This window comes from Nymphaea colorata, chromosome 5 (assembly GCF_008831285.2).
Source record: "Nymphaea colorata isolate Beijing-Zhang1983 chromosome 5, ASM883128v2, whole genome shotgun sequence".
In the NCBI taxonomy this organism is placed as follows: Eukaryota; Viridiplantae; Streptophyta; class Magnoliopsida; order Nymphaeales; family Nymphaeaceae; genus Nymphaea; species Nymphaea colorata.
In genome coordinates this window covers 25,037,209-25,047,734 of record NC_045142.1, presented here as the reverse complement: position 1 = coordinate 25,047,734, position 10,526 = coordinate 25,037,209, and positions in this window count along the sequence as shown.

Below are 10,526 nucleotides of genomic sequence, written 5' to 3'. Positions count from 1 at the left end.
GCTACACTTCCTTTGATGAATACTCTGCTGCTCACAAACCAGTGAAGTGGATGAAGCATTCCTCTTTTGGAATGCACGAGGAAGACTGAATGGATCAGGTTAGGAGGGGACATTGAGAGCATGATCGCCAATAGTGGATGTTGGGAGTTTTCAAAGAAGACTCAAAAGGAGGGAATGGTCCACGTATTTTGAGACAAAGGAGTTGAAATGTGGTTGCCCCTGGTAGCGAATAAATATCAGACCACCCACCCATTAGCGATCTTCTGATGTAATTGAAATATCGTGGTTGATGGACTACGATTACAAACTTCCTGATACGGATCGTGAAAAATTTGGTCACGGACTCTTTTCTATTCAATGAAGCCTCAAGGTAATCCCACCTGAAGAAGGTAACATTCTTCTGTCAAAAGACACTTCAGAAATATGTAAAATAATGGACACAGCAAAAGCGGATGTGGCCTCACTCCCCTTATGAAAACAGATTGATCTTGTTTTGTTCATCGATTGGTTGACAACGGGAGTCTGAATTTCAATACTCGCTTTCAAGTAACTCCATAACAATAGAAACAGCCTGACCTTAGTGTTGAGTGATTGAAGTCAGACAAAATCCACCCAGTGCCGCTACCCGCTTCTACTAAGGCAGGGTAGTAGTGCAAAAATTCCTCTTTGTTCCCTAGCCCTGTGCCTGGCTCTGTAAATGTGCGCATTGTGGAAGACTTCTGCCTGTGAACCGAAAAAGAACAAACGGAAGACCTCGTCTGGGTCGAAATCCTCATCTCGTTCCTGGCTCTTCTTCTTCTCCTCCTCATATGGTGCTGCTGGCTAAACTGAAAATCTTCAACCAGACCTGTTTGGTTCGTACTGCCCCCGCAATTCACCGTCACTCAAGCACTTGAAAGCTTTCGATACTATCTTGAATGCCTCGTCCGCACCGGGGGCCTTATTCTTATCTGGATGAAGTTTGATGGACAATTTCCGGTAGGCTTTCTTGACTTCCTCCACAGAGCAGGTCTTCTCAAGGCCAAGAATTTCATAGTAATCCTTGCTCCTTGTGACTTGCGAATCAATGCAGCATGTTCTCGGTGAAATCACAATCTCACAGAAGCGAGTGCCTCTTTCGCGATACTGATGCATCTCAATGCCTCATCCTTATTACCATCCATGGATGAAACCATCCGAGTACCTCACACCAAATCCTTCATGCCCCTATTGGTATCGATTTCTACACCGACTATACAAATTACATCACGATACAGCTAATGCCTACTGAATAGAAAGTTCTAACCCTAATTTTTCAATTGTACTTTGTTTTCTACCCATCTTCACTTCAAACTCATTTTCACCTCAGGATAATAAAGATCAAGCTTTCTGTCTACTGAATAGAAAGTTCTAACCCTAATTTTTCAATTGTACTTTGTTTTCTACCCATCTTCACTGCAAACTCATTTTCACCTCAGGATAATAAAGATCAAGCTTTAGACAGCTAACACAATCAGGCAAGCTGCAGCACCTATATCTTTGGGTTTTTCAGCTTGTTTACCAGCCCTTAGCATATACCACTCTTTGCGGCTGATTCAGCTTATTGTCAAGAGTATTGTTCTTGCAGTTATAACAGTAGAGGGTTTCTCGGTGGCAAAGTTGTTCTTTTTGGGAGAGCAAATCTGAATAATAAAATAAAATACAAACTAATAACCTCAAGGCCATGAGAATTTTTGCATAGAGTGAATAAAATATGAATTTTCACAAATTTTGTTTATTGCTGCATTTATGTCTTTCCCTATTCCATCAAATGCATCTGTTTGGCTGTTATTGAGTTCGCTTCTTGACAAATCACCAGTAGCCCTCCCTAGATGAAAGTGAATAAGAAAACAAACAAAATTGACGGAAAAAAAAAATCATCAGTTGACATAATGTAAATACTATAAATCAGACAACACACTTTGCACTTCATCTGCCCCAAAGAAAAACTAATAATTCAACAATGCCTAGAATAATAGTGTGTATAATTGCCAGGGTACAGATGCAACCAATTGCAAGCTACGCTTAGTAGCTCAGAAGATTACTAGCATTCAAATTTTCCTGAGGCACTTTACTTGACCATCTCTCTCGGATGCTATCTTCCAATTTGTTCCAATGACATACCGTAGTCATCAAAGAAACATCATGTCATACCAACTTGTATTTGAGTGCAGCAAAGAACAACGCAAACTTGAGGTGACTGTTGAATGCGCATCCAACTCCTTTGTGCAATACAACATGCAGATGTCATGCTAAAACATGAAATATAAATATCAAAACTTCCTTAAAACTAAAAACTGGCAGCACCATAATAAATAGCTAGTTGGCCCATCACCAGTTGGCACTCAACAGCTAATTGGAGCTAATGATGGTATCAAGTAAGCTATCTAAATAGCAGAACAAAAAAAGATGAGACTGGTCCTTCCCCCCACCCCCTCTCCTCCCCACCTTTATTCCATTTTTTGAAGAATCATCAAAACCAAATGTCCATGTTTACATTCTATTTGAGATTTGATGCATCCAGAAGCTAATCACTTTCCAGATATAGTCTATTTACACAAATTAGAGAACCTAAACAAGTTTAAATTATTATAGCTCCATATTCCAACTTTCACTTAGAAGCTGGAGAGAATAATAAAAGCAGGATTGCAACAGGCAGACTGAAGGTGACAAACAGGTGCAGTAAAACGTTAAGCAAGAATCAAGCTCACCTATCTGGTCAACAACATTCCTTGTGTAAACTTAAAATGTTAGAAGCCTAGAAGAAGCTATTCAATTCTACGAGCCTCATAGGCACTTTCATGGCAAAAAACTGATCAACCGCCTACTCGTTAAGAAAAGAAAAAGATATAAGACATGAGGACATGAAAATTTTACTCTTACAAAGCTTGAAGTAAGCAGAACCACCATTGCATGTCAAGAAAGAACATTAAAGAAAACATGCCATGCCATTGCTGAATATGACAACCCACAAGTGTTGGCAAAGAACATTCAAGAGCACACTAGTCAAACATAGGAGAAAATGATTAAACAGCTGCAAGCTGTCTCCCAGAGGAAAGCCTGCTGGAAGCCAGGGAGTTGATTCTTTCCATTAGAATAGGACCAGTATCAAAATGAACTGATGAAAACAGATCAAACACGTTCATTAGTAAGACATGGTAACTTTAGTATACATAAGAGTTAGAGACACCCAAAGATGCGCCAGCATGACAATCCCATGCAGCAGTTCTACGACAAAAAAGGAGATAAGTGAAAGATTCACCTCTAAAGTAAACATATCAAGGAATAGAATAGAAACATCAATCCCATGACCAAAATCAGCTACAAAACTTTTTTTTTTTTTAGCCACTCCAATACATGCATCATGAGCAGTACAAATTAGACTTTTTGCATCCTGTACTATGTCGATACAGGAGTCCACCGCTGTGGGGAATTGATAACAAGACCATTGTGCATCAATACACTTCAAATGCCAGTAACTCGAGAAGAAAAAAAAAATGGAATTCGACTAAATGTAAGGTTGAAATGCTGAATATAGGACTGTTCACTAAGTATTCCCAATAAAGGACTCCACATGAGTTTCCCTCAACATTTAACAAGAGAAATTTGAAAGTTCAAAATTAATCAAGGAAAGTTTTGGAAAAGGTGTTTCAAGCAGAGAAGGAAACCTCAATTCTTTTCAGAAATTCTCAAGAACACACCAAAATATTTAAAAATAATAAAAAACATGCCTAATGCTATTCAACAAACCAGAGTTTTTGCCCTGTTAATAAGAAAGGCCTCCTGTTAATTGAACCGCAGTTTGTTCATTAATTACATTCGGTTAATGAGATCAAATTATTAAAATAGCATCCATGTAAACAATAAAAATTTACAACCGACCACTCAACCTTTGGGCAATAACAAATGGATCATCATTTTTTGCACCACAATAAATAGGCTGTCTTCTTATAAAAAAGACATTAAAATATATATGTAATTTACCATTTTAACCTTTCCTTGAATTTATTTTTAAAAAAATAAATTTAAATTAAAAAATCACCAGCTGCAAGGGGAGACGGTGACCATCCATTGATCTCCACCAGATGGTGAGGATTGGGGTGGCAGTCGATTGCTCAACCCTCGCTGTCCCACTAACTCCCTTGTCATGGAACAACGATGGTCAAGACACACAATCCTTATTGTTCTGGCGAGGGTCGAACCATTGCTCTGCCCAAAGGTTATGGTTGAGGACAGTCCTAATCTTCACTGATCCGTACGACAACGAGGGTAGTTTGGCATTGTGAGGGTCGGGTCATCCTCAACCCTTATCAAAAAAGGGCGAGTACTCAACCCTTGCTGGATTGATGAGGGTCGAAAAAGCAATCCAGATGCCCCTGCTCCGATCCTTACCATCCAGCCATGACGGCTGACAGGTGGCTGCTCCTCATTCTTGGGGATTTAGCCAAGTTTTTGCTTTCTCTCCTTCTCTTTCTCCATTTTCGCTTCTTGTGGTTAATGATTGCTGCAATACTTTCAGAAATGGGAACCTTTATCACCTCAACAGCACCATGGGAGTTCAATTGTTGAAGTATATCAGATCAGAGGTATATGCACAGTTACCCTTGTGTGTGTATGTGCATGCATACATGTGTGATGGATATTCCAATTTACAATGCGCACAAATAAGAAAGGTGCAGTGTTGAAATACTAGAGACATTCGGGTTGGCTTGACTAAAGATCTCAAAAAAGAGATAAAGTATCGCATTGATTAGATCCAATAAAGAGTTTGTATACTGCAACTCACCTCCTGCTGTGAATTGTTCTTTCAACCCACCCTAAAATCCTTCCATCTAGGAGTTTACCCAACGCATTACCAGCATTCCTGATATTGACTCGACCTACAAGTACATGCAAAAATCAAGCAAAACCAAGGCTAGAAGGCGTACAATGACTGTGCCAAGCAATGAAAAGGAAAACCTGGTACACCCTTTTAACCTTTCTTTGAATTTATTTTAAAAAAATAAAATAAAATTAAAAAATCACTAGCTGCAAGGGGAGACGGTGGCCATCCATTGATCTCCACTAGATGGTGAGGATTGGGGCGGCAGTCGATTGCTCAACCCTCGCTATCCCACTAACTCCCTTGTCATGGAACAAGGATGGTCAAGACACACAATTCTTATTGTTCTGGTGAGGGTCGAACCATTGCCTTGGCCGTACAACAGTTATGGTTGAGGACAGCCCTAATCTTCACTGATCCGTCCGACAATGAGGGTAGTTTGGCATGGTGAGGGCGAGGGCTCGACCCTTGCTGGATCGATGAGGGTCGAAAAAGCAATCCAGATGCCGCTGCTCCTATCCTTACCCATCCAGCCAAGGTTGACGGCTGACAGGTGGCTGCTCCTCAGTCTTGGGGATTTAGCTAAGTGCAGTGTCTATTTTCTGCCAAGATTCTTTTGTTTTCTCTTCTTCTCTTTCTTCATTTTCGCTTCTTGTGGTTAATGTGTGCTGAAATACTTTCAGAAACGGGAACCTTTATCACCTCAACAGCACCATGGGAGTTCAATTGTTGAAGTATATCAGACCATAGAGGAGGTATATGCACAGTTACCCTTGTGTGTGTATGTGCATGCATACATGTGTGATGGATATTCCAATTTACAATGCGTACAAAAAAGAAAGGTGCAGTGTTGAAATACTAGAGACATTCCGCTTGGCTTGACTAAAGATCTCAAAAAAGAGATAAAGTGTCGCATTGATTAGATCCAATAATTTGTTCTTTCAACCCACCCTAAAATCCTTCCCATCTGGGAGTTTACCCAACGCATTACCAGCATTCCTGATATTGACTCGACGTACAAGTACATGCAAAAATAAAGCAAAACCAAGGCTAGAAGGCATACAATGACTGTGACAGGCAATGAAAAGGAAAACCTGGTATGGCAAAGAAGAATGCACCCAATGATAGAAGGAAATGCATAGAGGGTAACAAATCACAACAGAAATGACTACTACTTAAGACAAGAACAGATGAACTCAAACCAAACAAACATGCTTCCTGCTACAAATTGTCCATGTTGAGAGTACCGGATTAGGATTCCCAATTGCATATGCTTATTTGAAGTTGAACGTTAACTCATAATAGCATCATATAAGGCTGAGATGGACCCTAAGCCTGAAGACAGTTTGTGTGAATATATTTTAATTGCAGAACTAATAAGGAGTTTTTTTTAAGAGAGAAGCCACTCCTATGTGGACACCTATCCATCCCCGTAACTTGCCCTACCTCTATGGGTCAGCTGCCAAAATCTGAGTCAAGGCCACAGAACTTTCACCAGAAAAAAAATGACCAAACTCTAATATATGTGGCATATACAGATATATATTCTAAATGAATGGTCCATCAAATGTATGAAGGTAGTACAAATATGGTTAGTATGTTAATGCATTTTTTTTTTCAAGGGGATGATGTATCATGCAGGAGTATGGCTCTTTAGTAAACCAACAAAATAGAACCTATATATACAACATGAATAAAAATACTCAAAAAGACGGTATTATGCATGACATTTGTTGGCACCTGGCCTTTGCAAACACTGCAGACTTGGCAGATTTACTGCATGACATTTATTTAATGTATGCATGGCTCTAACGTTGAAGGCTCTGTTTGTCCTCATGTGCTCATTACTAAATCCCAGGGCACATCTCTTCCTTGGACACAGACTTTCCTTCCACGTAGCTTCTCAGAGGCCAACTGTTTTTGTGGTTTACTGCTGCATCTACACATACTAAAACCAAAACTTATTTTTGAGTTGTTCAGATCAGACATGGTGCAGCGTTCCGATTTTGCAAATCGGATGGACTTTCAATCGTGCAATTTCAATAATTGACTAGTTACCATAATTGACTAGTTACCATCACCATCGCTTGGGCTTTTCAGCCACACCAAGCACTAAAAGTATGTTCAGCAGTTGTTCAGGAATACTTGGCGTTCTCTACACCCTTACACCCTTCCACCAAAGGCTGTCTTGCCCATCATAATAGATGAAAAACCTGGGAGGGGCCAGCTTTGCATTTCAACCATATGCTGTCATTCAAACATTTCTGAAACAGGGTTTCCAAGACAAAACGAAGTTTTTCCTTAGAAAAAACCCATCTTCCAGGGTGTCATCTAAGGACGACATAAGTCATCCCAACATTCCCTACATCCAAACATTCCTAAAACTGCGTTTCAAAGGAAACCCCCCATTCTGGGGTGTCACTCAAGGGCAGCATCTAATGGGGTTTTGAAATTTATGTTTGGATGACCAAAACTTTAGAGGTAGCTTCAAATATTATTTCAGAATGATAGTTGATAGTTGGTTTATGGTTAGTTAAACAAAGCACTTGCCAAATTGCCAAATGAAGCAATCAAGAGTACGTGACATGCCCATGAATATAGAAATTTGTCACAAGTGTTGGAACAAATAAACATATATGTAAAGCATGAGGGTTGTGAAGCCTTGCCACCGAGAATGATACAATTGATAGCTCAAATTTAACAAAGAACCATACAAAATTGTGAGGAAAACCCAACGTCACATATTTAAAGGGAATGTCTTAAGAACTATCACAACAAAATCAGTGAACATCACAAACACATGAAAATGGCCTCCATAGAGCAACAACTTCAGCATAAAAAGAAGGTTTTCCAACAGCGTGCCTCTAGTATTTTGATTATCATGTACATCTCACCATGATTAGGTCTGAATACAAGCCAAGCCCAAGGTGGGCTAGCTTGACCTCAGCTCAGCTAGGCTCAACTCACGAAACCTTGACCTCAAGCTCAGCCTGAACTCGAGTCAAGCTCAATTCAATAAACTAGTCTATTTTATGTCAACTTCAGCTCGACTCACTGAACTCATTTAAAGAAAATGCTCAGTGTCCATTCAGCTCGCCTGAAGCGTGTTTACAAGATCGAGCTCGATTAAATGAGCTCTGCAAGTATTATATAGGGAACTGCATTGCTGAACATAACTCAACAATTCATATCAAAAACTCATAAACACTCAAAACCAAAAAAACATATTCCAAGGTACCATCCAGTGTCAACAGTTGTCCTAATGGCTTACAGGTGTTGACATCACTTAGCAATGAATTGGCTTAGATCAAACTGGAAGAACACAACTTTCAAGTTTGCTGAATCAGCAAATCACAAGTAAAACTTTTAAGTTGTAAACAAGAACATATGAAACTACAAGTCAAATAAGGGACGAGCATCCAAATGCATAGCCATGTGCCATCAATCATTTGCTACCGATAACAGCTTCCATTTCACCTAACCTACACAAGTTAGGCCTCCTAATGCAAAATAGCTATAATATGTTTGCCTCCTTCTATAACACTTAACAAAACAGTCGAGTAAAAACATTGAAAAATGAAAACCAAGAAACTAAGTCAACAAAGCTCTTAAACAACCACGAAGGACCGGTCACCAAAGACATGGATGGATAGTTGATGACGATGAGAATACCTCCATCAGTGGCTGCTTGGTTTAGTTAGTGAGATGAGCATATGCCAGCCAAGGGCAGAAGTGTACAAGTAAAGAGTTAAATAAAAGAATGGGAATGTGGTGGAGGGTAGATACGAAAAGATTGATCCATGGTGGATATGGGTCAGGCTAGATTCTACCTCCTTTTACTTCGCATAACAAAATATCAGGAAAACCACTTGTTGCAAAAAGATCAACATACAGATTAAGTGAAGTCAGGGACAAAAAACCATGCAATTTTGACAGAAATTTTTTAAAAATGTCACCGTTCAGAATCGACTGGTGCTTTTCAAAAGAAATACCCCAAGTCAGGGTTATGCAGGTTGAAGACACTCGATTAGATAATGGCCAGGTTTAATCTTCTATCCCAAATGGTTCGTCCTATTTTGAGACGGAGGAAACGATGGAATTCTCACTCAATGTGAGTATACTAGGTTTGAGGGGTTTCATCTATTTTACGAACGGACTAGTACTTTGGTAATGAAATGGGCAAACATCTTTCAAGACCAAAGGGGGATTGGTTAGTTCCTCCTATGCTTAGGAAGCCTAAAAACATAACAAGAGATGTCAAGTTATAGTATTGAAATAGTTAAAAAATGATCAACTTGAATCACAAGCTTGTGTGCATGTGTTGTGCAAATACTATGTCCTTCATTTACCCATAATACCATACAAGCATCAGGCTTCATTTCGCATCAATGTTGTCAAATCATAAAAGGGGATGTCTTTCAATTTCCAAAATATGAACATAAAGGAATCATCCTTGGCATCTTAGCTAATAAAAAAAAGGAGCAAATATTGACCCCAGCACCAAACAGCCGCAAAAGATAGTCACATTCAATTCCTGAAAGTTTAGCCTTCATGCCTTACATCTCTTGGCAAGCACTTTTTGCTTTTTTTTCTTTTTCTTTTTTCTTTCTTTCTTTCGCATTCAGCTTTTTGCCTTTTTTTTTTTTGCATTTGATTTTTTTTTTCTTTTCAGGCCGACCTTCACCTTTGAGAGAATACCTCACCACCTCAAAGGCTACTACGAAAGCTCCACCGCTTTGGTGGTTATGTGTAGCTTTGTCACGTGTCCAACTCGCTTCACCTTACGAGTTTTCGACGAGCCAAAGGTTCATAAGTCATTTATCTTCGCGAAATAGGCATAAATCAGCTTTATGTCTACCCGGTACTCTCGATTACTGACTCAGAGGAGCGACTACACAAGCCCCGAGCCCATCTCTCAACTCTCATTTTGCTACCTGCCAAAATCTTACAAAGCATTATGGCTTCTCTCTCAGGATATTTTCATGCTAAATCCTTGCAAATGCTTGAACACCAAAGTCAATAGCATTTCCTAATCTTGACTTTCTTAGTTTCATAGGATTTTTCCTCACTGTTCATATCCAGGATTTTTTCAGCTTCCCTCTTCCATGATTGACAACAAAAACTTGAAATTTTTTCCCTCTACATGGTGAGATACTAAAAGTAAAGCAAAGACATACCATTGTGTGAGAAAACATTTTTAAAATGTTTGTAAACAAAAAATTAAAAATTTTATCCTTTACAAAAGTTCTTGACATCTAATGGTAGATCATTAGGAAGGAGGAACTATATTCCCTAAAGAGATGGGTGAATGCAAAACAAGATGGTTTGGCTGGGTAGGAGAACGAACTTCACCAACTCTCCCATAAAAATATGATATTATAAATGCACGGCTGGTTTAAGGGTGACGAGTTCTCATAAATGTCAGGTCAGCAACTGATTGAATGTTTTGCAAAAGGTTTGGTTAAGCTCTTTTCTTTTCCCAAATGAAGCCCAAGACAAACAGTCCTAAGTTCGATTGACTTGAATGGTTTTGAAGACAACAACACAAGGGACAAGTTTTTTCGAACTTTCTCATAAAAATATAGCCATGTGGCAAGCAAACTTCCACAAATTCTCTTATTGTAAGGTATTTTTTGAAGAGGGTTGGATGATGGATCATTTATTACTAAAGGGGAATGGCTACTTT